Genomic DNA, 24,177 nt, shown 5'->3' with positions numbered 1-24,177 from the left:
AGTAGGTTGCAGTGTCATCCTACATTGTTACACATTTTTTTTCTCCTTCTAGCAATTAATGGGAGTATAAGGTAAACTATTCAGTTATGTTTGTGAATGTATTATGAACATTTTATTGTGTGTACATCTATTTAAAATTTCTGTGTCCTCTTGAGAGATTGCTTTGTCTTCTCTTTCTAATATGCATTTACCATATATATACCATATGTAGCTATTTAAGATTTTTTATCTTTATTGTCGGCATAATATATCTTTTCTCATTCTTTACTTTTCAGCAAACTGCCTTGAGATTTTAGTGGTTGTCTTGTAGAGAATTTACAATCTTGTTTATATTCATTTTGATGTTTTCTAATTCTTAGAAGTGTTTGGAACACTTACATTTAACGTAATTATTGATATGGTTGAATTTAAATCTACTACCCTCTTTTGTGTATTCTACTTTTCCATCTATTCTTTGTGTCTGTTGTCTCTTTTTTCCCCTTGTTGTGCATATTTTTAAATTAATTCCAGTATCTCTTTGTTTTATTCTAATTGTTGCTCTAGTATTTATAATATGACCTTTATTTTATTACAATCTACTTTCAACGAGTAGTATACCACTTTATATATAAGACCTTTACAACTCTGTACTTCAATTTCTCCAATTTCTTCTCTTTTGCCTTTGTATCATTCATTTTACTGCTATATAAATTATAACCCACAAAATGATAACATAGGTACATTTGTAATTTAAACCCTCATTACCCTTAAAGAAAGTTTAAAATAAGGAAGATAGTTATAGCCACAAGTATATGTTTGCCTTTCCTAGAGTTATGATCAGTAATTTTCTGTATCTTTCTTCTTTTCTTTCTTTTTCTTTTTTCTTTCTTTTCTCCTTTTTTTCTTCTTTCTTTCTTTCTTTCTTTCTTTCTTTCTTTCTTTCTTTCTTTCTTTCTTTCTTTCTTTCTTTCCTCTCTCTTCCTTTCTTTCCTTTTCTTCTTTTTTTTTTTCTTTTTTGGTCCATGGCTTGGGAAAGGGCTCTAAAGTAGTTAAAAAGCTGCCTAGTGGCTGGCTGCCTAGTGGTTGCTGGGACAGGCTCAGGCACAAGCCCTGGCCCCAGGGTGATGTTAGAGGGGTCCCTGAAAGGCTGCTCGGTGCCAGAGGCTCCTAGTTGTGTTTGAGAGTAAGACTTTGGAAGAGATTCTCGCCCAGCCCAGCGGGGACAGCCAGCCTGTGGAGGTTTGTCAGGTGATTGCCCATCTTCTTAATGAGTTTCACCTCCTCATCTAGGAAGTGGTTCTCCAGGAAGTCACAGAGATGGGGATCTGCAAAACAGAACCCAGGGCAAGCAGATCCAAAAGGGCCTGGTTCAGGATCTTCTCCAAAGCCAGGGTGGCTTCCTTGGCATCCAGGGTTTTACCCTACTCATCTTGGGAAGGCTTCTGCAGTCCTGGAAGAGGATGCAGCCACTGTGTGGTTTTGCATCTTCAAGAGATACTCAGTGCCCTCATGCTTCTCCTCAGCCAACTCACAGAAGAAGTGGCCCACACCCTCCAGAGCCACATTATCACGGTCAAAATAGAAACCCAGAGAGGGGTAGGTGTAGGAGGCCCGCAGATGCATGTTGACTAGGTGGTTAATGTTGGCCTTCACCTCAGTGGAATAATTCTGACATGTCTGGGAGCTCCTGGTTGATCAGTAAAGAAGAGCTAAGCTCAAAATAGAGTATATTGGCTGGTCCCAGAGGCAGAGGGTGGCTAAGAAAATGGCTCTGAAGTTTGCAACTGAAAAAAGATTGGAGAATGGTTGGAGGCTAGTAGAAGGAGAATCCTTGGGTCTGTTCCGTCCAAACACTGTTGAAGCAAGAGACAGATATGCAAGACCGCTGGGCACTGTGCCTGGTCAGTAATTTTTCTAAGGAACACTAGTTTATTCTAGTGAGAAATTAAGAGTCTACTTTCTGGGTACTAGGGCACCCATTGTAAGTATGTTAGTCACTGTAAGATTTTTTTCAAATAGTGAAATGTATTAGTTTCTGTTCTTTCATAATGATTATTCCAACCTTAGCAGCTTAAAACAGTATATATTTCATATGCAGTTTCTATTACTTTAAATTTCTTTGCGTAGGGGTGCCTGGGTATTGCAGTTGGTTAAGCCTCTGACTCCTGGTTTCAGCTCAGGCCCTGATCTCAGGTTTGTGAGATTGAGACGGCGTGGGCTTTGCGTTCAGTGTGGAATCTGCTTGAGATTCTCTCTCCTTCTCATTCTGCCCCTCCTGCTCGCACTCTTCTCTCTCTCTAAAATAAATAAATAAATAAATCTTTAAAAAAGTAAGTTTCTTTGCATAGATACAATTGCTGATCTTGTATTTTTTTTTCTTTTCTTTGAAGAACTCCATTATAATTTATTATAAGGTAGCTTTTCCAGTGATGAATTCTGTAAGCTTCTTTTTTGTCTCCCAAATCCCTTTTGTCTCAATTTTTGGAGGCTATATCCCCTGGATAAGTAATATTATGTTGCATGTTTTTGCTTTAGGCACAAACTTTTTTTTATTTGTTTGTTTGCATGATTTCAGAAAATAAATCTTCACTAGTCTTACCTTTGTTCCTCTGTGTGCGATATGTCTTATTTCTCTGGCTACTTTCAAGGGTTTCTCTTTTTACACACAGGTTTGCAGCAGTTTGGTTGTTAGTATTCTATGACTAGCAATTTTGATGTTGTTTCTTTGTGTTTGTCCTTTTTAATGTTTGATGCACTTCTCACATTTGTAGATTTATTATTTTCATCAAATTTGAAAAATCTTGTTAGTCATTTAAAAAACTTGTTTCTATCTCTATTTGGGGATTCTGCTATTATCTCCCATGTAACCAAGTCCCTTTTCATTTTTTTCAGTCTTTTATTTCCCTCTGCTTCATGTGGATGGATTCTATGTCTTAAAGTTCATTGATCTTTTTTTCTGCAGTGTCTAATCTGCTGTTAAACTCACACATTGGATTTTCATTTTAGATAGGATATTTTTCATCTCTCTTAATTGTTTTTGGTACTTTTGATTTCTTTTCTCATCATATTTACATTTTCTTTTCAGCAGACCTAAGAATATGGTGTGAATCTTCTCTGGTTTCTACTCAATGTCTGGCTATAGTCATGCATTGCCTGTTCCAATTATGTAATTAGTCATTTCTTTAAGAGGCATTAGCTTTTTTAGGGAAAAATTAAGAGTTTGAACCTGGATATTAGAGTGCCCATTACTACTTAGTCATTATAAGTTTTTAAAATTAAATATATTCATTTTATATTTCTGCTTAACCACAAATTTCACAGCTTAAAACAGTATGTTTCTTATATCATAATTTCTGCAGGTTGGGTCTCTTGCATGCCTTGGCTTGGTACTTTGCTCAGGGCCTCACAAATGTGCAGTGAAAGTGATAGCCAGGCTGTATTGCCATCTGGAGGCTAACGTTGGAAAGAATATACTTTCAAGCCCAGAGTCTGTTCATGTTGTCAGAATTCATTTTTTTTCCAGCGGTATGACTTATGGCAACAGCTTTTGTTGGCTGTTTGCTGGGAGCTGCTTTCATGTTCTAGAGAGAGTTTCAGTCCCTTGCCATGAGAACTTGTCCATCATGGCCACCCACTTCATCAAGCCAGCAAGAATAATCTCTCAGTCTGATGGAGTTTCCTACAACATAATGTAATCTTGAGAGTAATTTCATCATGTCTGCCATATAATATAATTTAATCAAGAGAGTAACATCTAATAACCATTGAAATAGTCTATTAATGAGAAACAATACATATTTCACTCATACTTAAGGTGATTATTACAGATGTGTAGACATGAGTAGTGGGAAATCATTGAGGACCTGCCTGTTGTATGAGAGCTAGAAGTTTTTTAAAAGCAAAATAGATCATGAGTTCATACTAATATTTCTTATTCAAATTCAAGAGTACAAGATTTTTGCTTTGCTCACGTATCTTATATTTGTATCTCCTCTCTTCCATTTAAAATGCCAGTTTCCCAACAACAACGTAATTTTCAGTTCTATTTATGTAAAAATGCATACACAACAATCTGAGAATTATAGTACCATCAATATGTTTGAAGATAACTTAAGAATTTTTTCTGTACTGCTTTATTTTTAAAAAATGCCTCTGGGTATACATGTCAAATCATTGTCTTTCCTTATTGGGATTTAACTGACATATAACATTATATTAGTTTCAGGTTGTACCACATAATGCTTCAATATATGTATATAATGAAAATTGATCACCACAGTACGTCTAGTTAACATGCATCACTACACATACTTAAAAACATTTTTTTTTGTGATGAAAACTTTTAAGCTCTAGTCTCTTAGCAACTTTTAAAAATACAGTATGTGTTATTACTAACTATGGTCACAAATCATTGTCTTTTAAATATGTTGGGGTAGTTCCTACAAATGAGTATAAATAAAGCATTTTTATTTCATTTTAACTTTCAGGGTCTACTTTAAAGTGTTTATTTTGTTTTGTAATTATATAAAATTCGCATGACTCCAGTGTCACATCTCTCAGACATGGTGTATTCAAAGAATCAGCCTAGTTTCTGTCCCTTTGCCTGCAACTGTTCACAGTCAGCCCCCTTTCCCTCCACTCCTTCAGCCCTAATTAACCCTTAGGGTGCTTTCTATCCCTACAGATTTGTCTATGTGGACATTACATACAAATGGAATAATATAATGTGGCTTTTTGTGTCTGGCTTTTTTTGCTTAGCATAATGTTTTCAAGGTGCAACCGTGTCGTAGCAGTGTTAGTACTTACTTCATTCACTTTTATGGCTGAATAGTCAGTGTATGTTATTATAAATTCTATTTTTTCCATTTTGTGGTTGATGGACATTGGTTGTTTCTTTATTTTGAATAATGCTCTGAACATTTGTGTATAATTTTTTTGTGTAAGACATACGTTTTATTTCTTTTGTGTATGTGTACCTCAGAGTGGAACTGCTGGAACAGTTAGTAACTTTAGGTTTAACCTTTTGAGGACTTGGCAGACTCTTTTCTAAAGTGATTGCAGTATTTTACTTTTCCCTCGGCAATGTATGAGTGCTCTGGTTTCCCCACATCCTTTCCAACACTTGGTGTTATATGTATTTTGATTGTAGTCATCCTACAGGTTGTAAAGTGGTATCTCATTGTGGTTTTTGGCTTGCATTTCCTTGATGGCTGAGGATAACAAAATACATTTTCCATGTGTTTATTGGCCATTTGTGTGTCTTCTTTAGAAGAATGTCTGCTCAGATTCTTTGCCCACTCTACCCTATCTCCTTTACTTACCCTATATAACCATTTAAAAAGTCTCGTACTTCTATTATTTTTAAAATAAGCAAATGCAGACACATAAATATGTTCTCTCTCCTTCATAGATAAATGGTAGTTTGTGCTATACGGTGCATTCCACCTTGCTTTAACACTTATCATGCTGATTGTTCCATAATTACATATAGAGAAATACCTCATTCTTTTTTTTAAATGTATCCTCCTGTGTTGTGGTGGCATGTCGTGTTTTAGAGTGTGCTCATGCTGTAGTTTACTTAGTTCGTCCCCTAATTTTTGAACATTTGGGTTTCCAATTTCTGTGCCATTTCAGATAATGCTGCATAGAATAACCTTGTGTATGTAACTTAATATTTTTCAAAATGTCTGTAATAGATTCCTAAAAGTAGAAGTTATAAATTAGAATGCAAATAGATACTTTTTATAGATATCTTAAAAATGTCTTTCCATAAAGATTGTGCCATTTTTAATGACCACTCATAAGGTGTGAGAATTCCAGTCTTTCAACAGCTTCATTCAAAATTATGTTGTCAAACTTTGGGTTTTTACACTGTGACAGGAGAGAAATGACGTTGTCAGGTCAGTTTTAATTTGCATTTTGTCATGGTTAAAAGCCATAAGCAATTAATTTTCCATGAAAGGGCTATTCATATTTCTATCCCATTTTTTCTTTTGGTCTGAGACATAGAGACACAGTTTTCTGTTTGTTTGTTTACAAAATAATATAATAGAATACATCACACACAAAGGGATTTGTGTTTACTGTTATATGTGTAAACCCTTCCATATAGGGCTCTTCCTTGTCCAGTTAACTATTCTAAGGCGACAGCTTCATGAGAAAATTATTTACATTTCTTCACATTACAAAATGGTGGCATCAGTGCCTATAAAAAATAATGTCTGCCACTCGTTTGGGTCCCTGGGAGTAATTGGGGACCTTTATTGGTTAAAATCAGTTTACATTTTAAGTCCTTTTAAATTCACATTCCTTTACCCAGCTCTGTCTTCATGGGTCTTTTTGGTTATTTTTTAAAAAGATTTTATTTATTTGACAGAGAGAGAGAGAGACAGCATAAGCAAGGGGAGTGGCAGGGCAAAGGAGAGGGAAAACCAGGCTCCCCACTGAGCAGAGAGTCTGATGTGGGGCTCCATCCCAGGATCTTGGGATCATGACCTGAGCCAAAGGCAGACGTTGAGCCAACTGAGCCACCCAGGCACCCCATGGGTCTTTTTGGGATGAAAGCTTTTTAGCAAAGGACACACTGGTATCAACTGGGAATCATCTTTCTAGGAGATTGACAGCTACTCCTAAACATAGGGAAATTTTTAAAAGCACAACCTAGAGTTTTGTTACTATCAATATCACAAAAGTATTGATTGCTTGTTCTTTGTCTTGAATTGTTCTAGGTAACATGTTCAGAAGGGTAGAAAAGGACTACAAATTTCTTTTAAAGATTTTATTTATTTGTCAGAGAGTGAGAGAGTGTGTAAGAACACAAGCAGGGGGACCGAACACAAGCAGAGGGAGAAGCAGGCTCCCTGCTGAGCAAGGAGTGGGATGCAGTACTCAATCGCAGCACCCTGGTATCATGACCTGAGCTGAACGAAGGCAGGTGCTTAACTGGCTGAGCCACCCAGGTGTCCCAAAGACTACAAATTTATTAGTGCCCAAAGCAAGTTCTTTCTGAAACTTAATGAGATGATGAAAATGATGTTTATTAACAATTCTTCTTTTTTGAAAGATTTATTTACTTTAGAGAGGGAGTGTGAGTAGGGGGAGGGGCAGAGGGAGAGCGAGAGAAATCTCAAGCAAACTCCCCACTGAGTGCTGAGCCTGTTGTGGGGGGGGGGCGGGGGGGGGACTCCATCCCCAAACCCTGAGATCATGACCTGAGCTGAAATCAAGAGTCAGATGCTCAACGGACAGAGCCACCCAGGCACCCCATTAATAATTCTTTATAATAATCATAAAGATTTTTTAAAAGATGGTTGCAGTTTGAGGAGTTTGAAGTCACTGCTGTAGGATAAATTCTTTTAGAGAGCTTTGTTTTTTCATGAGATCAGGTCAGTTGACATCCCTGTCTGTGAATATTGGGTCTTTTCCAGAGGCCTAATCTCAGGAGAGAATTATATTAGTAATAAGGTCAAATAAAAACTTCAAATCTCAGTGGTTTAAAACAATGTTTATTTCTTGCTTGCACAAGGTCTAATACATGTTCAGTTGCCCTTCTGTATTTTATAGTCTATGCATGGAGCTCATGTCCTCAAGAATAGCTTGGTAAGGAAGATAAAGAGGAAGTACATTGGCTCTTATATTTTTGGCCCTAAAGTGAATCTCATCATTTCCACTCATGACCAATTGGCCAGAGTGGTCATATGACTTCAATCTAACTGCATAAGAGGCTGGGAAATATAAAGAGGTATGGGTGGATATTTAATGTGTCCATAGGGATGAATTTCAGAGGAAAAGTCTTTTTTTGCACTGAAGTACAGGAATCTGAGAATTGTCTCATGGCAGTTTGAGAAGAAATAGATTTGGAAGACCTGGAGAAAAAAAGACATGTCTGGAGAAAGAGAAAGCCACACCAGCATGGCATCAGACCCGTTTATATTGGTCACAAAACAAATAAGAAATTCCTTATTATGGTGATTGAGTGATACGTTTCTAGGAACAGTTTTGTCTGCCATTTATTTTAAAGTTGCATTTTGCTTTATGCTATAATTACTTTTCATTACCCACAAAAATTCAGTGAAAATACTACAGAGAACAGGCTTGTGTTGTTGGCAGATGATCATTTAGGGATAACACATGAAGAAAGAGTCTTTTGATGATGGTATAAAATGGGATGGTGAAAAAGAATTCTCAGAAATTGAGAAAAGTTATAGAAGATATTTAAATTCAAGCTTTTGTTGAATACAGAGTGAGATTTCAGAAGATCCTAGACCAGCCCCTCCACCCTCTATATACTCAGTAGAAAAATGTGGCACTGGGGCTCCTACCCCCACAATAAACACAATGTTGTTCTAACCCTTTAAAGGACAGAGTGACCCCCAAGGTTGGAGGATTCAGGATCTTTGTGGTTAAACCAATAAAACTCCATTTATTCACTTGTTAGTATTTAATAGAAGTTATATAATTTATGTCTTACTTCATTAAGTCCAACAAAATAGATATTAGCTTCTGTATTTTATAGATTAGATAACTGGGGCTCTGAGAGTTTAAAAGACTTGCCTACAATACATATGTAGTAGGGGGAAGAGGCAAAATTCTCATCAGGATAAATGCTGTAGACTTTTTTTTTTCTTATTTCAAAGTATATGCTGATTTGCAGGACTTTTGCCACCAATAAAATCTGCATTTACTGGAACTCAGTGTTTGTCCATAGCATATATCGAAGACACTCATTCTGGTTTAGAAATGCAAAGTGATACTACTGTACTGTCCAAAGTGTTGATAAATCATTTCTAGGTTTGTGGAGAACCTATGTGGAGGTTTGAGATAGTATTTTCTTTGCTAAGTAAGTTGTACACTTCCTAGGTTCATAATACACCTTATGTGGCCACAATATATCTAGCTTTTGAGGGGAGGAATTAAATGGTATATTGAAGAAAATATTCCGTGGCTGAAGTTAAGGTAACATAGAATGCTTGTTCCAGGAGCTCTAGGAGCCATATTGCCCTAATTCTTCACCTAAAGAACTCATGCTTGAAAAAAGCTAATCTATGGAGAAATCCTTTTACAAATTGCTTGATTCCTACCAGCTACCAGCGGAATAAGCAATCTGTTCCTGCATTAATAGGCTGCTACCTAGAGGAAACACTTAGGCAAGATAGCAAGCTGTCTTTTAAAATTCTGGAAAGCAAAAATGTCAACGAGGCCTGATTTTACCAAGTGGGCCTTTGAATCCTAAACTGCTTATTAAGACTCGTGTGTTTGGAGCATATGTGAAACAAGCAACTGATTTCATTCATGTGGTACAATTAGCCAAAACCCAAACCAATAAATATTTGGTCCTTTGATGAGGGAAAGAAAATTCATATGTTGTCTTACCATTTAGTGGACTCTGATTACCTTCTATTAAGCTTGAATGAACAATATTTTTTTAATAGACTGTCCTACATTGAAAGCTGGTCTCCTCTTTAAGAGAGAGAGAGTGTGTGTGTGTATTTACATATCAAGGGACACTTACTGAAATCATGGTTGGGCTCCATTCTGTTTTATAGCTCATCTCCTGGTGGTGACGAAAACTTGTACTTCTAAACTACATTATGTGTCTCAGTACCTATATATTTCCTTAAAAAATGTGCTGGAATAATTCAATTCCAAAAATATACATAGTTATCTTACATTTTCAGTGAGCCATGCTCTTTAACACATAAGAAGTGATTACATTACAGAAACCACACAATGCTCTCTTAAATTACATAATCTTCATGAGGCAAAACTATCTTTTTTCCCCCCTGAGCAAAAATAAAAGCTATATGTAAGCAATATTAAGCGTGTTGCTAAATGTTAGTTAAAAAAAAAATTCAATTGAAAAAAAAAAGGTAGGGCTGAGCAATCAATTTATATCTGGTTCAGAGCATGTTACAAATACCAAGAGATTTCAAAGCGTTGAAAATGAATCACAGCAGCATTCACGACTGAGCAGCAACAGGGAATGATATAAAATAAGTTCCCAGCTTGGGGTGTTCTGTAGGTTTCTCCTTTTGCCATGCAATCAATCATGTGCAGTATTGCATTCTTTCCATTTGTGCATTCATCACTGTACTAGCTATTGCACTGGGGAAATTGGACAGAGCAGAGGAGGAAAAGAGTCTGGCCGGACTCTTTAGTGACACAGGTGGCGGGTCTTTTCCTTTGAACTTGAGTTTGGGGGTTCCATTTGGTGTAGAGATGCATTTACAGGTACAGAAACTTCATCGTGTGCTTGGGAAAATTCAAACACTGTTGGTGAAAAGCGGAGTTACTCACGTGGCATATGGGGACTCTGGTATGACGAAGCAAATTTTGATCAAAATGAGGGCTTCAGAGGGGAGGGGGTGGGGGATTGGGAGAGGCTGGTGATGGGTATTAAGGAGGGCACATATTGCATGGTGCACTAGGTGTTATACACAAATAATGAATCATGGAACATTGCATCAAAAACTGGGGATGGTACTGAATGGTGACTAATATAACAAAATAAAAATTATTTAAAAAAAGGATTTTTAAGAACATTTTTGTTGAAGATCTAAACAAATCCTAGGATCACCAAAATAGACAGAGATTTGTGTTTGAGGTTTGGAAGGATACAAAAGATCTCTTTTCAGGAGTCGGAAATCTTTAAGAGGTACAGGAAAGTGTTATTTTTGTAATTCAGCTGAGTACAGGTTTCCCCTCATGTCTGAAAGAGTGCTTCTATGAAAACTTGTGTCAGCTGACATGGCATAAAGCAAAGAAGCAATTACCATTAATTCATCTGGAAATTTTTTGAGCATTCCTAGACCTACAGACCAGTCTCTTTTAGGCTTTTCTGATACTTTAGTACACATTTTACTAAAGGATATACAAAAGAAATGGACATAAAATATAGCAGGCATGTTCACAGACACAGTTCAAAGCTGTGGTGCTTGATGGTGAGATGCTGAGTGGAGTTTCTGGGAAGGAGCTGGGTGATGTTACTGTCGCTGTTTGGGGTGCACAATGCCTTTTTAATGGCTCATTGCAAAACAAGTACTGAATGCTATTTTCACTTTTTGCCCTTTTTTCAAAAAAGTGAAAATCCTCTTTGGATTTCTTTCAGTTAGTGAAAACAGGTACTGGTGTAGGTCTTTTGTGAAAGCAAAGCAGTGTTTCATTCCTAGTTGGAATTTAAGAAACAAAACAGATGAACCTAGGGAAAGGGAAGGAAAGATAAAGTACTGTGAAAACAGAGAGGGAGGCAAACCATAAGAGATGCTGAACTTTAAGAAATAAACTGAGGGTTGCTGGTGGGGAGGTGGGTGGGGGGAAGGATAACAGGGTGAGGGGCGTTAAGGAGGGCACTTGATGTCATGAACACTGGGTGTTATATGCAACTGGTGAATCACTAAATTCTACCTCTGAAACTAAAAAAAAAGAAAAAAAAAATGAAGCCATGTAAGGTGAACTTGCTCAAAGCAGGGATTGCCCGTTTAGAAGGCTAGGTGAAACTTTTGGGAAAATCAGTGTCACAGGTCTTTGAAAAAAGAATTTGGAATGGAGGAAGACTGGGAATGCTTAATAGAAAGCATGGGAAAAGTGACTAGAAAATCAACACAGGGCAACAGACTAGAGATGAGAGTGGGCAGTGCACCTGCCTGCGACAGGGCATGAGCCACCCTGTCTGGAACAGGGGCTTTATCCTAACCATGCTTTCTGAGTCTGTTATAGGTCCCAGGGACCACAGGAAGACAATCACAGGTAACACAGAGGATTTTCATTTTCTGGGCCTCTTAAAGCCATCATTGCTTCCTTTGTTATTTATTTACTGTTTTTACGATTTGTAGTGAAGAATATATTAGTACCATTTTCCAGTTAATTCTTAACCTTTTTTGAAGAATTGAAAAATGACTACAGTAGACACACTAGTTGTTTTTCATGCACCAGAAAGCAAGTTCACCTTGTGGGTATTTTGTTTGCCTGGTTTTCCATTTCCTTGCTGTCCTGGATAACCTTCCATCAGCGTATTCCTTGAAATGAGCTTGAAGTATTTGTTCTATATTTTATATTGGACTTGGGCTCATGTCTTTTGCAGACAAATGACTTGTTAACATATTGTTTTTGAAGCCCAATTTGCATTTCTGTGAACCAGGGATTAGGCATTGTGTGTAGATTAGGAATAATTTATGTCTAATTAATAATTGATGTTTTTCCCTATTCTGACAGAGATTTTGTTCTGCATAATATGAGAAGAGCAGATACTCCCTAGTGATGACAAGGGAAAACATTTTTCAAGTGCAAATAACACTAAAACATCAAAATCAGCTGCAGTGGGCTTTTTAACCACTTCACTGCTAAATAATTGAACCTATTGGATCTCAAATTTTTTTTTCTCTCTTCTTGTCTTCTGAAATTAGAAAATATGTGCATATAATAATGCCCTATGTTTGAAGAACTGAAAAACTTGGTAACCTCACATGTCTAGAGGGTACTGAATAAACTGAAAAGGCCACCAAGAAGGCCTCTGGCCAATCAGAAAGGAAGCCATAAAGCTTATATATTAACGCTAATTTTTGCCAGGGGGATGTCCCTCAGGTACTCCCTTAAAGCAGTTAGTCTATACTATTTTTTAAAATAGGCTTTTCAACTTAAAAGAAATTATAAATTTATTATAATAATTCCAAATATATAGAAGTATGTATAGTAAAGGTTACTGCTGCCTCCCCTGCTCCCATTCAACTTCCCAGCAGTGAGAAGTATTACTTATTTCCAGTCTCTTTAAAATTCAACAAGCCTATTTTATTTCTTAGATGAAAACAGCCAATTAGAAGAGCTGAGAAAGGCATCTGGAAGGAGCTAGAAGCCCTAACAGTCTGTCTGTAAGAATAGAAATAAAAATAAAAAGCAAAAAACCAATACATCAAAGAAAGGTATTAACACAATCACAAATACTCCAAAATCGTGACAATCCAGAACATTTAGTTTATACCAGATTTCAATCGGTACTGTTAAATGAGGCATTACAAGAGTGTGTTCAAATGAGAGAAAAGTCATCTGGCAGTGTTTTCCAAAATGTGGGGATTAGAGCTAGTTAACATGTAACATGCTTAGCATGAAGAATAAACCAAAAATCTCTTTTTACTGTTACAATAGATTAACTTGACCTCAGTTTCTCTTACTTGGTTTTAATACTTTCACTCACATGTCATATCAATGGGTGATGCTGAAATAGTCTTATCCCAAAATGTTTGAATTGCAGTATAGAAATGTATCAGTATTTATTGCCATCTCCTGTACATTCACCTCTCTGTGTTTCACTACCTATACTTTGTTTTCAGACCTCATAAAAACACCCAGTTTCTTGATATTTTTGTTATCTTCCAATCCAACATGTATCCGATGGTTCCCCCTGTTCCTACCACTTCAGCTTGACTCCATGTATCACATTTTAGTCACTCTCTTCCCATCGACCAGGAGGACCTTGATGTTTCTCCCCACTTGACTGAAGTTAGCAGTCTTCTTGACTTTCTTTTTCTTAGAACACCTACATAAGAAAACTTGTAAATTTTTTCGTGCCTTTTTGAGAGGTCAATCTTTTAAAATACCTCTTGTCTGCTTTTCTACCCAGTGATGTCTATTTCCAGGACTTGGGAGCCATCCCTTTGAGATACAATCCTCACAGGAGATAGTGCCCCTGTCACCCAGGGGGAGGAGAAATCCTAACTTCTGCCAGTACTTTGCTCTAAGGTATCAATCTATCTCCTGTTATGGAAATAGGAAAAATCACACTTTTTCTTCGAGTGTACCCAGTTAGCAAACACAGATAATCTAGGGTCCCCTTACCTAAGAAGAGAGGAGTTCAGATTGAGCTCTGGATTCTCTCTTCTTTATTGCAATGGCCTTGAATGAAGTCTTCCTTGCCTGTTTAATTTTCTCTAGTGCAATTTTTGCTTTGATACCATCAACTTGCAGATCTACCTTCACCTTCTGCTTTTCCACTTTCAACCCTCATATCAAGTCAGTATCTGACCTCCTTTACTATTACGTCGTGGTCACTTTGTATGACTGTAGAGAATTAGACAATCTTCTCCCATTTACATGAGAGTTTTCCCAAAATTTCACCACTCTCCTCCATCCAAATAGTTGTCAGCTGTGCTAATACTAGATATTTCCAATTATCAAAATAACTTTATCAATTTGAAAGCTTAAGTGGTATTTCAAATCAGTCTTCCTTATTATACATTGCTGCCATCGTGATCTCAAAAAGTGGACTGTGACAGAGGAGTTCTATCATTCAACTCTACCTATATCACCATCTTTACCTTTTACCATGTCCTGCTGTATAATCTAGGCTCCATCATACTGGATTGATGGACAATTTGTTAATGTTTCAGAGTGTTTTCTATGTTCTTGATGTTACTGACACAGTTCTATGCCCCCAGGCATACATTTACTCACTCATTCTTTCAAAGATTCCCTCAACACTCTTAGAAAACACACATTAAAGGCCTAAAGTAAGTTTTCCCTCTTGTATCTATTTGTGTCTGATGGCCCTGTCTCCTTTTTGAAGATTCAGCTTAGTCTCTATTTCAAAAAGCGTTTTTAACCCTCCCTGTCATCATGTAGAATTAACCTCTCTTTCCCTTCTTCCCAACTCAATGCTGTTACATTCTTCTGTCACAGAATAGCAAACATTTTTGGCACTTTTTAAAATACCTATTTAAGGATCTAAAGGACCATAAACCATTTTGATTTCAGCAAACAACATTGTCCATTTTGACTGAATTTGAATTATTTTATTATTATTTTTAATTTAAATCCATTGGTTTGAATGTCTCTATTGTCTTAATGCTGATACACAGCATCTCTGACACATAGTGCTCTCCTATGCTTGGCTTTGATCCTTGGTTAATGCCCTTATTGAATGATTTTTTTCTTAAAGACATGATACATGTACTTCATAAGATAGTCTTTTGAGAAAAAAAGGTCCTTGAACCTGTAACAATTATACTTTACAAATACAGAAACATATTTTCTAGTAAGAGTACTTGGTGCATGAATCATTCTGGATAAATAAATTTTCCCAATGGCTTTAGCACTTTAAAACTTTAAAATGTTCTAGTGAAAGAGAATATTTTAGATATTTATTATATATTGCATTGATTTTAATTAGAATATATGGGGTAGAATTTAAAGTCTTTTAATATTTTCTTTACCATATATGGTCATCATTTTGAACAGCCCAGGATGTAAAGTTCTGGTACTTTCAGAAGCAGCTTAGTGTGTTAGAACTGTGAGGCTTCTGGCTGCTATGTGCATATCCTGCCTTTCATAGACCTTCTCTATTTATATAATAAACTGCTTTTTGGAAGCCTGTAAACCGTACATTCTAACTTATAAAAGTTTTATATGAAACAGAAACAACAGCACACTAGGTCTAGGCCCGAGGGACTTGTTTTTAAAAGACATAATTAACTCTTCAACCAATAGAATTTCTGATAATGGTATTGCCTTGCCCAAAAGCCAAAAAGAAAAAAAAAATAAAAGGCTTATTTTATTGTCATTATATGGGTTTACAGATAGTTGAATTTTCTGGACAGTTGAACCTAGGTAGGCAAATTCAATTTTGATGGGTTCTAATATGGTGATATTAACAACAAAAAGAATTCTTTACTACAAAGTCATGTTTATCTTAAGACTAGAAACCCCTTTTAGGGTATTTTGAATCAAAACAGGTTAGGGATTATTATATATGCAGTTGGGATGATCAGAAGTAGGTATTTTAAAAGGATCATTGTATTTAACCTCCCCTGAACTTGTTAATAATATAAAATTGAAACCTGAACTTCAGTTTACATATTTCACATGGTCTTGGCAATCTTGGCAATATCCCTAATTTGATATTTTAAAAAATTATTTGCAATTTTGTCTCTATAAAACTGTTGGTTTGGAAAATTGGAACTACTACGCTACCACAATCTCTTACTGATTGTCATATATTCAATATATCTGGATTAGTGAAGAAGATGGTAGAGTGGGTGGTATGGTCAATTTTATCCATTCCAAAATCTAAAATGAGCCTAAGAAGGAATTGCTTGTTTCTGGACTTCTACATGAACGAATTGTGCAGAATGCTAAGACATCCAACAAAAAAGCATTTCCTTAGGAATATAGTTATATAATGAGATGGTTTCATAAGAGACTATATCTGAGTAAAGGGGAGAGTGGCATGGATGGTGGAGGCTTGGGGACATTCTGTAGAAACTAATAGAAAGATTCTGTACCTGTCATGAACGCCTTCTGAAATTGGAGGAGTGTACTTGAAGGGATGCATTCTGCTATGTGAAGTGTTTTTACTAACAGAGGTCCCTAAAGACAAACAATCTATTGACTTGCTGTTATTGGTTAGGACAGAATATTTGAATTCAAAAATCAAGGGTGCATAGTGAAGGGATGGGGTCAAAATGGCATGTAAGACCATTCATCTCCATCCCCCTCCCAACCTAAACACTAGAAATGACAGATGATATTAACATAATTATGGACACAGAAATATATAAACATAAGCTAAGGATGTAGATACAGATACAATCGTCAGTATTGGAACACAAGTGAACCGTCAGTGGAAATACCTTAAAACAAATACTCATTTGTTATTCTCTATTCTTCTCCATACCCTATCTCACCTGCAGACCTAAGGAATAACTAATTTACTTTCTCCTTTGATTTGCCTTTTTTTGGACATTTCATATATCTTTGAACTATTTTTGCAACTCTTTTTGTTGTTTAAAATTACCTCAAAATAAAAAGCAGTATTAACTTTTCTATCAAGTTTTTGGGTATATATTTTTGTGACTAATTTGTTCTTGTGTTTAACATAAAACATTAGCTATGTCGCATAACTATTATGAAAATAGAAGATGCAGAGATATATATCAATGTCTAGTTTGCCTCTGGATATATAAAACCCAAATTTTCTGTTTCAGGAGTCAACGTATTATGCACTGTTCGGCTTTGCCACATAATGCACAGGCCTTGTCTTATTTATGTCTACATTTGCTCCTGTGGGTAGCAGAGTTTCTGGCATACATTAGGTAATTAATAGATCTTTGTTGAATAAATACTAGTATATCTGCATATGTAAATAATGAATAAGCGAATTAATCATTTCAGTTATTTCAGTATGATATATTGGTTTAATTGGCTTTCAGAAACAGTTTTTCTTATGATCTTTTAAAATCATTTCAACATCTTCTGTTCTTTGTATTTCTGGTAATCAAAACATTTTAAAGTTTAATGCTGGTTCTCCCCTTTCCTGTCTTGATAAAATGACCTTGTCTTACAGATTAGCTTCAGTGAGTTTACCCGACAATGACAAAGATACTATATTCCTACATTACTTCACATCAATGTTGTGCAGGTCTTGTGTAATGATGTACTTTCTAAAGAATCATACAAGGTATTATTATATAAAGACCTGTAAATTGGGAGATATGTTTTCATATGATGGTATGAAATGTTTTTAAACATTGTTAATGCATTCCTGTATAAATCTGCTCAGAATACATAGCAGTAATAAACAGTTGAATTTTCTTGAGTAATATAAAACCATTCTCAGACTTCTCTGGCTTACCCAGATGGGTCCTAAAAGAAGATTCTTGCCATAGAAGAGTTTTCATTTGCACATGTGAATTCCCATTGATGTCAAAGCAATTATCAACCAAGAAAAGAAGCTCTTAAACTATCGAACTGCTCAGGTGTATGACACAGGATTCACAGGGAAGAGGGATAAAATAAAATATAAAAATAGGTCTCACAGTGTCTGAGAAACGAGTAGACATTTGTAAAAAAAAAAAAAAAAAAAATTCTCCAGGAAAAATGGCCTTCTGACATGAAACAAAAGTACAGGAAGAAAAGTAAAGGTACAACAATGAAGATGAGTCAGTTTAACTATAATTGCTATCAAAATATATATGAGGAACAGAATAGGAAGTTTTTGCATAATTTAAGTCACACAACAAATCAACTCAGCCAGAGTCAGGGTTACTAAGGGTTCCCAGAAAGGAAGGACGAGGCAAGCATCAAAGAAGATGGCCTGGGTACCAGACAATTCTCCACATTAAAATGTCTCATGGGCGCCTGGGTGGCCCAGTCGGTTAAGCGTCTGCCTTCGGCTCAGGTCATGATCCTAGGGTCCTGGGATCGAGCCCTGCTTCGGGCATCCTGCTCAGTGGGGAGCCTGCATCTCCCTCTCTCTCTGCTGCGCCCGTGCTCTCTCTCTCTCTCTCTCAAATAAATAAAATCTTTTAAAAAATTAAATTACTCAATAGTAGAAATACCTAAAATTATTGTGGGTCTAACATAATCTCGGTGTATCCCAAATGAGAACATATCTGAGGCAACAAGAGGGAAGGAAACAAAAGGAAGTAGTCTGATTTTAATATCGTGTAAGGTTATTGAATCATGTTGTCAAACCATATACCGAAGCTTGTAAACCTCTTGGGTATTTCACAGCTGTTGTTGTCCTCCTTGAGAAAGCCAGTGTTGTTCATCATTAACATGTTTACTAATATACATCGTATATTACTGTCTGCTCATGGTGGCTTCAGAAGATCTGTAAAGAAGTGGCTTGGAGGAGGCAGTCTTCCAATTGGAAGGATTTGTTGAGATGGACTTTGTCTTGAAACCATATTGGCATAATAATCATATTTTTATTTAGAGGGGATGTTTATTTTGAGTGACTTTGGATACCTGATGTAGACATAGAGGCCACAAACTCTTACCACCATCAAGACAGTCATTGCTGTTAATAATACAAAAAGTTGAGAAGCAATAGTAATGGAAAGTATTAAGAAAACAGTAGAAGACCATGTATGAGGGAGTGATGGATCACTGAATATAAGTATTCTGTGCTAAAAAAGAATTGAGGGGCGCCTGGGTGGCACAGCAGTTAAGCGTCTGCCTTCGGCTCAGGGCGTGATCCCGGCGTTATGGGATCGAACCCCACATCAGGCTCCTCTGCCATGAGCCTGCTTCTTCCTCTCCCACTCCTCCTGCTTGTGTTCCCTCTCTCGCTGGCTGTCTCTGTCAAATAAATAAATAAAATCTTTAAAAAAAATAAAAATAAAAAAGAATTGAGAGCTAAGAGATCTCTAGGTGGATGAGGGCAATCTAGGGAGCCTAATACAGGAGGTAAGAAGGGCTTCAGTTAGGGGTTAAAGCTTAGGTTGGATTGAAAGTAGAAGAGAGAGGACTTCTTGGGCATCAGATTTTGGATAAAAAGTATTTTGAGAGAAGTCCCCCAATCCCTTCAATTGCCACACAGTAGGAAGTGTACCACTTATCTAGATACGGGGCTCGCCTCAAGTCTTTGAATTCCAGAGATTTGCATCCATGGTGCTTGAATGTTGCTCTAGTTCTTTGCAAGATGGAAGACCTTGTGGACCTCTTAAAGTTCAAAAACGTGTGTGTGTGTGTGTGAATGAGTGTATTATCTAGCATGCATAGTTTAGTACAGAAATGACAGCTTTTATCTCATTTATCAGATCTGGTCCAATAGATTGTTAGTGACTTTCCTGAAGTATTCTCTGGGCCATGGCCTAATTCGGCAGGAGAAACATGCCTAGATGTTAGGAATTCATGCTCCAAGTACAGATGGAGACAGTGGATATTAATAATATAGATTCCAGAATCCAGATGTAATACAACATGGCACTTTAAAGTGAGGTATTTGATTGAAAATTCTAACTCCACACTTTTAGCTGAGTTACCCTTAGTATAATCATCAACCATTTTTTAAAAAGATTTTATTTATTTATTTGACAGAGACAGCCAGCGAGAGAGGAAACACAAGCAGGGGGAGTGGGAGAGGAAGAAGCAGTCTCATAGCGGAGGAGCCTGATGTGGGGCTCGATCCCAGAATGCTGGGATCACGCCCTGAGCCGAAGGCAGATGCTGAACGACTGCGCCACCCAGGTGCCCCTCATCAACCATTTTTGACCAAAGATTCTTCATTGATGAAATTAGGTTACTAATTATATTATAAAATTTTTGTAAAAATTAAATGAGACCACAAGTACTGATCCTGGAGTAGCACCTGAAATATAGTAGCATCCAGTATGTATTAGCTTTCTTTCTGATTTTTAGCAGATACATTGCAAAGGCCGGTAAAGAGAATACGAAACTCTGTATTCCATGATGTGACATTAATAAACAGTGTAAATACGGTAAATTGTAATCTTTTCATATAAACATTGTGGGAAATAGCTATCATTGTCTCCTATGAAATGGCCTTTTCCATTTATCAGAGATAAATCACTAGGCAAGCATATCATTCATCTGACTGTGATTTTTTTATGATATGTACAAGACATATGGACCAATTTCAGGGCTGGTCAGTTTACCATAAGTCTAATGTGATATTGCCAAAATGTCACAGCATATTTTTATTTGAACATTCTAAATAATTCCTGCTTTTCCTTCACCTCATTGAACTTCTACAATTCATCAAATATCATCAGCTTTCTCAGTCTCCTGAAGAACTGTTTAGTTTTTAAGTTAAGGTTTTATTCTTAAATTGTGCTCTGCCCTTCTCATGATTTAATGATTGGCCTTGGGAAACACACTTGACACTCATGGACTTGATTTTCCTGTCTGTAATATAGTGTCCATATATGCCCACCATAGCATTAGACTTATAAAAGATTAACAGCATAAAATATCTTCAGAATATTGTGGGCTATTCCTTTGTCATTGACATTATCTTCCTTAGAGGCCTTGGATTTTAATTTCATAATTGGATTTTAGTGCCTATTACTAACAATTTTCAGTAAATTTAAAATTAAAAAAATAAGCAAACATCTAAAATAAACCTCTGAAATGTCTGGAATACTGTTGTATTTACATAGTGATTAAAAGGGAGCAAACCAGTTTATTTTGGTTTCTGGGGTTGTCTTTTTCTTTTTTTCCCAACTGAACTGTAAATCTATGATTGCTTTTGTTTCTTTGAAATTTGAGATTGTAACAATACTATCAGCATTCTAATCTTGGATAGCGATTATTTTGAATGTACTTTAGTTTTTCCTATATTCTCTGGAGGAGCTCCGTGAATGCTCAGCACTTATGACTTTAGATAGCTAAGAACCAAGTCAGCTGAAGAGCTAGGATATTGAGAAGAGAGCCAGAGGAAGGGAGAGAGCTATGGCTTGATTTAATGATAAAAAAAATGCTAATTCTTGTGTAAAATGGGAGATAGATGAGATTGCCGTAGCTTCCATTACTTCGTATATAAAAAGAGGGAGAAGATTTCCTCTGCTGGCTGAAGTGACCGTTTCTGAAACAAAAACAGTAGTAGGTTTTTGGTAGATGAAAAGGGTTGCCCTGTGGTAGACATTGGAAAAGAAATTCCTCTTTGGTGAAATGAAGGTTCTATTGCTTACCATCTGGGAATCAGAGTAAGAGACGAGGATTTTTGAGAAGTCTTTTCTGAGAGACTGACAGGTATCAGAAGAGCTGAAAGAGCACACAAACCTTCATGGGCTGAAATTTAAGGCTTCTAAAAGTCGTATGATCTATAGATATACTCATATGGAAAGCTCCTGAACATCAGCTATTGTGAGGAAAAGGTATAGGATACTCAATGAGGAAATTACCAGTTTAATATACCAACCACTGAATTTATATCCTATTAATTATACTTCCTGATATAACTTGGCACCAAAAATTTCTGGCAAAATGTAGTTATGGGGGTAGGGGAGAACTACCTTATTTAGTTAAGTAGTTATAGGGGATAGGGGAGAACTACCTTATTTAGTTTTGTAACTATCTCTCAGGTGTAATTCAAACCAAACACAGTGGTATGAAGGTAAAAATATAGATATGACTTCAAGAGTCATCAAAGATATTATATTCAAATAGGATTCTCTGGTGTTTTTGGAGGTAATTGTATTTTCTGAGTGCTGGAGTGTTGATTTCCAGAAGGTAAGAACCATGGTTCACATGCTTCTATATTCCCTGTGATACCTTACTGTTGGATATGTCACGGTTAATGATCAATAAATACTTAGTACTTGATAGATTAGTTCTTCATTCTTTTTAACCTAAGCCTCTGTTTTCCTCCTCATTTAGATTCCAATACTGAATTCCTGGTGTCTCCTCAGGACATTCCGTTTGACTTTGCCTGGAAATGGAGGAACACTTGCAAAGAGGTAAAGCTCTACACTTGTGTAGACTTTAGGAGCTGGGTGGGTTCACAAGAACATGGAGACATACTTTTTGAATATTTGAATAGAGATATCCACCAGATCATAAGGTTTTGCTTCCTGGTTTTAAAGATAAGGAAACTGAGGTGAGAGAGAGTAGAGGATTTGTGGTAGCTGGCACGATGTGCTGCAGATGCTTCAGTGTTCTATAGTTTAAGCATTGATTTTCTTTTTGGCAATTCTTTCTTCAATTCTGGAGCAGTTTTAGACTCTTAAGATCATAATGAGTCATAATTTAAATTGCACTATGATAACTACATATGTCATTTAAGGTGTTTAAGCTTTGTCAGCACTCCTGTGTCCTATCTGTAAAATGGGAGAGATCATATTAATCCTTTAACCAGTTGGAATCACTAGTTGGAAGATGTGAAACATACTTATTATTCCAAAAGGAAAGCACAGGGTACTTTCTGCTAAGTGTTAAAAGCAGGCTTTGGAGGGGGTGGTCATCCTTCAAACCAATAGCATGTCTTTGTAAACGGGCCTCCTACTGAATCAAAGATTGTGCGGGTGCAGTATGATGAGAGCCTCTTTCAATTTCCTCCTGTGCTGCCAACTATTTAGTCTGAGGCTGTTTACACTTCCTTGGATATAAATGATTTTATCTCCATTGCTGACAATGTTGAATTCAATGTCCTTCTTTTTGATACAGTATTTGCTGAAGAAACTGTATTGATTTACAGAGTCTCTCTTCTGTAATTCCCCTAACATCTCAAGGCCTTTTAGGTTAACCAGTTTCTTTCAAACACCCTTCAAGACAAAAACATATTGTTTTTAAAAATCTCAGCAGGATCTGGCAATGTGGGAATCAGTGTTGGCCTTAGTAATTAATAATTTAAGTTCATATAGCTATCTTTACAAATTCAGTTCTAGTAGCATTTAACTTTTTATACCTCAATTTTTTTTAACCACCAATAGTTCTACTTTTTTCATGATGTATTTTCTTCAGATGTATAGGTGAAAGCAATGATTTATTTGTCTGAAGTAAGGAAGAAGCAAGGGAAATTAACTCCCTCCACCCACTCCCCCTTTAGACAATCAATAATTCCTGTTCTCATCCAGGGTTTAATCATTGCCTGTCTGGATTATTGCAGACTTCTTCTTGGTCTTCCTATCTATGACCTCCCTTCTCTCTAGAGAGTTCAAAAACTTTGGCTAAATTCATCTTGCTCTCCCCAAAACCATATTACTAGTCTTCAAGTGTCTCTCTCACTTTTGGAGTTAAGTTTGAATTTCTTGATTGTGGTCAACCTAGTGGAAACCAATTTAATTTTCTTCTACCCTGAAGTCAGAGTGCCTTTTAGTTCATCCATTTTCTCTAAGTTGTCAAAAGTTCTTTAAGAGAGTTTTCCAGATGGTTTGTTGAATGTGTGAAGTGACTTTTCAATCATATTCTGTTGGTAAAATGTGACTCTTAAGTGTGAGTTTATCCCAGAAACAATATAATATCATTTCATTGGGTACATACTGTTGCCAATAATGCAAGCAACTCTGAGTAAGCATCTTAGCATTATTGTAGGATGCTTTCTCACATTTATCATTCAAATTGGCATAACTCACATGGTCATGATGACAGCTTGCTGTCTATAATATATTCACCAAAGCTGCATTGTTTTGAATTTAAACATCTTTCCCTCTGCCTTGTGCTCCTCTGGGAATATTTTTGCATAATATCACTTTGCTCAAAAACAAGGGGCAGGGTTATAGGTGACTAAAAGATGAATTAGGTAAGGTAAGAATGGAAGAAAGGACAGAAGTGATGAGTAATATACCAGATACTCAGGCGTTGCCCTTGAAGGTGATCAACAACCATCTAGAATCTTACAGACTCTACCAGGCTTGTTCTGGACTATTTCACCTACACCCACTTGTATTTCCTCTAAGTTTTATTGATGAAACTACCTTTTGTGTGCTTTTTATTCAATTCATTTAATCAACAAATATATAACGAGGT

The 24,177-nt window shown here is 36.5% G+C and overlaps 1 pseudogene; it reads right to left on the bottom strand.

Moving 5' to 3' along the window:
* Positions 1–1,146: 1,146 nt before the first annotated feature.
* LOC100470355 overlaps positions 1,147–24,177 on the bottom strand; it is an 83,797-nt pseudogene continuing 60,766 nt past the window's right edge.

This window comes from Ailuropoda melanoleuca, chromosome 7, assembly GCF_002007445.2.
Source record: "Ailuropoda melanoleuca isolate Jingjing chromosome 7, ASM200744v2, whole genome shotgun sequence".
NCBI classification, from domain to species: domain Eukaryota; kingdom Metazoa; phylum Chordata; class Mammalia; order Carnivora; family Ursidae; genus Ailuropoda; species Ailuropoda melanoleuca.
Note: the sequence above shows the minus strand (reverse complement) of the source record. Positions and strands in the feature narration are given on the sequence as shown.